At 53.7% G+C, this 4,590-nt stretch overlaps 1 non-coding gene across 1 annotated transcript; it reads left to right on the forward strand.

The window, feature by feature from the left end:
- On the forward strand, window positions 1-73 carry TRNAG-UCC. Its single transcript has one exon. It is a non-coding gene; the product is annotated as a tRNA-Gly (tRNA).
- The last annotated feature ends 4,517 nt before the right edge of the window (window positions 74-4,590 follow it).

Genomic DNA, 4,590 nt, shown 5'->3' on the forward strand with positions numbered 1-4,590 from the left:
TCCCTGGTGGTCCAGTGGCTAAGAGTCTGCACTTCCAATGCAGGGGGCCCAGGTTCAATCCCTGGTCAGGGAACTAGATCCCATATGCCACAACTAAAAGTTCCCACATGCCACAACTAAGACCCAGTGCAGCCAAATAAATAAATTAAAATGAAAGTGTTAGTTGCTGAGTCATGTCCAACTCTCTGTGACCCCATGGACTGTAGCCTGCCAGGCTTCTCTGTCCACAGAATTCTCCAGGCAAGTATGCTCGAGTGGGTTGCCGTTTCCTACTCCAGGGGATCTTCCCAACCCAGGGATCAAGCCCGAGTCTCCCACACTGTGGGCAGATTCTTTACCATCTTAAACAAGTAAATATATATATAATATATATGTAAAACCTAAGGCTCTTAGAAGCTTAATACAACCATCTCATCTAACTCCCCTTTAACTTCCCATCGTATAGATGGGAGACTAAGGTCCCAAGAGGCCAAGTAACTTGCCTAGGTAACCAGCACAGACTCCAACAGAGCCCAGCATAGAACCTAATTCATTCATTCCCTCCAGCAATCGTTTAGCAAGCATCTACTGTGTGGATGTGAGAGTTGGACTGTGAAGAAGGCTGAGCGCCGAAGAATTGATGCTTTTGAACTGTGGTGTTGGAGAAAACTCTTGAGAGTCCCTTGGACTGCAAGGAGATCCAACCAGTCCATTCTGAAGGAGATCAGCCCTGGGATTTCTTTGGAAGGAATGATGTTAAAGCTGAAACTCCAGTACTTTGGCCACCTCATGCGAAGAGTTGACTCATTGGAAAAGACTCTGATGCTGGGAGGGATTGGGGGCAGGAGGAGAAGGGACGACAGAGGATGAGATGGCTGGATGGCATCACTGACTCGATGGACGTGAGTCTGAGTGAACTCCGGGAGTTGGTGATGGATAGGGAGGCCTGGCGTGCTGCGATTCATGGGGTCGCAAAGAGTCAGACACGACTGAGCAACTGATCTGATCTGATCTGTGTGCCTGAGCCTGTACTAGAGCTGAGGAAGTGAGGATGGCTCCACCGGAGAGTGCCCCTGGTGTGGGCCAGAAAGGACAAGGAGGAATTCCTTCTCAGACAGTGGTGAGGAAGCAGAAGAGGCACTCACAGCTGGAGCAAAGACAATGTCCAAGACCAATCCTAGGAGCATCGAGGTGAGCCTGGAAGGCTGGAGCATGGGGTGCACAGGGGACCCTAGGGGTCAGTGGGGGATTCACATTCTCAGGGGTCTTGGATGCCATGCAAGGGCTGGACCTGCATTTGGGCCCTGTGCTGAAGATAATGGGAAATGAAGATTTGGGAAAGGCACTTTCCAGACAGAAACTGGAGGTAAGAAGATTGGGAAGACAGGCATTCTAGGTAGAGAAAAGGGCAGGGATCTGGAGGCAGGCCTGGCTCCAGTAAGCACCTTTAAATGAGTGAGTAAGTGCAGCATGGCCTTTATCACTCATGCTGCCCTGTGGGTCCAAAACAGTGAGGATCAGAGTACCCTGCCACGTCCTGCTGATGGCACCTGTAGGGCTGGGGTGGAGACACAGAGCTGATACAGAGCCCTCTACCCACCCCACAAGCCCCTCCCCCACTGCTGCCAGGCTGATGACAGCCTACTCCCTGAGCACAAGGTTTGCCCACATGAAAGGGCACACAGGTGTGGGTCCAGGGAGACTTCTCTGATCTTTGCCCTTCTGACCTCTGCTGTGTGAGCTTGGAGGTACAGCCCTGAGCGATGAGTTTCTGGGACTCTGAGCAACAGACTCAGGGGTGAGAGTGTGGGTGTGTGTATGGGGTTCCTGCACCACCTCAAACACCCTTCCTTTCTTTCACTATTTGTTTTGGAACCTTTGCCTATGGGTCTCTGGGATCCCTGGTGTCATGGTTCTGGCATGTGACCTTCTTGGTGCCTGTAGGGTTGGGCTTGTATGTCTTTGTTCTTTCCCTAGCTGTAGGGCCACATTCCCTTGAGCCCATGTCCTCTCCTCCTGACCCCTCCTCATGCCTCCACACACATGACTGCCACCCCATGAGGGTCAGGCACACTGTAGGTGCTTAGTGAAGGCTGGCTTTCCCGGGGTGGCACCCCAAGCCGAAGCAGTGCTCAGCAGCGTCTGTTCACCGCATCTGTTGGCTTCCTTTGGGTCTCCACAGGGCAATGGGGCCGGGGCGGGAGCCCCTTCCCCAAGGAAATCAGGGTGGCTGGGGTTGGCCTGAGCCTCTGGGGCTCCCTGTCCTGTACCCCAGCCTTGGAAGCCCCTCTGTGGATCCAGGGACACCCCAGCCCTGTCCTGGGGAGAAAGATACACTAGGTGGGGATGTGCCCAGAAGAATCAGGAGTAGCAACACATGATGCAGCAGCTCAGGGTAGACCCACCTCTGCTGATGCCCGAGAGTACCCGTAGCATTCAGATGCAGAATCCTCTCTGCAACCCCAAGGCTGACTCCTGGAGTCTCTACCTCTTGCTGCTGTAAGATGAGGAAGTTTGGGGTGGGAAGTCACCATTACTTCCTCCCTCATCACCCTGCAATTGCTGACATGGTTGATTAGACAAGGAGGTGTGAGAGGCCTGGAGCGTGGGAGAGCCAGAGGGTGCAAGTGCACACGGCGGTGAGTGGAAGGTCAGGCTCCAGCCAAGCAAGGGTGCGCGACCTCCAGAGATGGCTCAGGCTCAGGCTCCAGATTTGCCCTTGAGGCACCATCATTCCCAGCCACTGCTGCAACGGCCAGCAACTGTCCTCGTAAAACCAAGGCCTGGGTGTCTGAAGGGAGGAGGGAAAGGGGATAGTGACTAGGAGGACAAGGATGGAGAATGTACTTTGGGTCCTTAGCATCCTTCACATTCTGGCTTAACACTGTGTCCAGGAGGCCCTGGAGAGCTCCCCATCAATTCTCCTGGCTCCCCAGAGTAGTCTTTGCCTCCGGGGCTGGGCAGAGGTGGATCTCTAGAGACTGTGGGGATCCTGAACTCTTGGAGCCTGCACTCAGAGGTCAGCCTCCTTGGAAGGGTCTCCTCCCCAAAGAACTCAATCTTCATCTGTGTCTAATAGTGGCCAGCAGGTGTGGGGCTGCCCAAGGTCACTGAATGGGCAGCAACATAAAACTTGACAATGGTTTCCCCCGCCCAGTGCCACAGAGCTCTGCTGGAAGGTAATTATAGATGGGATTATAGCCTGGGATGGCTAACTCTTTCCACAGCCCAGAGCTCAGCGGACCCAGAGGCCTCGGGGCTGCACAGAACCTCTGCCTGACCCATCGGACTCTGCCCCAGGCCTTCAGGTTCAGGGCATCCCAAGTCCCCAGCCCTCCACCAGCTTTGATGCCTACCAATCTTAGAAGAGGTCCCCCAGGAGTCCAGGTGGAATCAGGACTCTGCAGAGGATGCGGTAAACATCAACTTGGTCTCCGATTAGAATCATAACAGGAACAATAATTCCAACCCTCACATATCAAGTATTCACTACCTACCAGGCCCTGAACTAACCCTTGATATTTATTAACTCACAGTCTTTCCACAAAGCCTTTACAATGTGGGGACCATCGTTAGCCCCGTTTTACAGGAGAGGAAACTGAGGCCCACAGAGGCAAAATGACATGCCGATTCTCACACAGCTAGGATGCGGCCAGACTGAGCCTCACATCCCAGACTATTCTGAATTCCAGGCCAGAGCTCATAGGCACTAGGCCAGGGTACCCCTAAAGTCACAGGAGTAGTTGGGGCCAGGGGAGCAGTTGGTAACTGGTCTGGGTGAAGTCAGATGAGTAATGGGTGTGGAGATGTTGGCTGCTAACAGGGCGAGGACACAACACCCCTTCTGGAGGCTTGTTCCCCAGCAGTGAAGGCTTGTGCAGACCTTCCTGTGTGGCCTCACAGGGTGGATGTCCAAGGGGTAATGAGAAGCTGAGGGAACCAGGGTAGGCACACACAGGCTGCCCCACCATCGGCTCTCTGGAGCTTGTCCCTTCCCCAGAAACCTGCCCAGGTTCTCCCATCCCAAAGGGAGCATCCTGCCTGGCCCCACCTGATCTGACTCCACCAACATTCTTTCCCCACAACTTGGGAAGCTATGTGAGGGAGGGGCTCATGCAGGAGTTGCATCTGGTACCCTTCTGTGCCCCTTGCATTGCCCCAGGCCCAATGGGGATGCCCGAGTCTGCCAGACTTCATAGCAGGCTTGGGCCCCACCTCCTGCAGCACAAAGAGCCACCCCCTGGGTCCTTGCCAAGATTTATCTCTGGAATTTGCCTCTGAAAACTCTTGGTTCTTGCTGACTGGTGAGGGCAGAGCTGTGCCTGGGTTCAGGATCTCAGTCCATACTGCCCAGAAGTTCTCCTGCACATCTAACTTCTCACTTCCTGTCTGTCATTCTTTTCTATTCTCTTCTCCTTGTTCCCTTCCTGGTTCTTGCAAATGAAGAGTCCCTGGGTTCGTATCTCTATCTCCACAATTAACTAAAGTAGAAATGACTTCTGTCCTGACCTTAGTAGTCAACAGTGAACCACGGGACTTCCCTGGTGATCCAGTGGTTAAGACTGCCTTTCAAGGCAGGAGGTGTGGGTTCGATCCCTGGTCAGAGACCTA

The sequence above is a fragment of the Bison bison genome, unplaced genomic scaffold, assembly GCF_000754665.1.
Source record: "Bison bison bison isolate TAMUID 2011002044 unplaced genomic scaffold, Bison_UMD1.0 scf7180017864304, whole genome shotgun sequence".
NCBI classification, from domain to species: domain Eukaryota; kingdom Metazoa; phylum Chordata; class Mammalia; order Artiodactyla; family Bovidae; genus Bison; species Bison bison.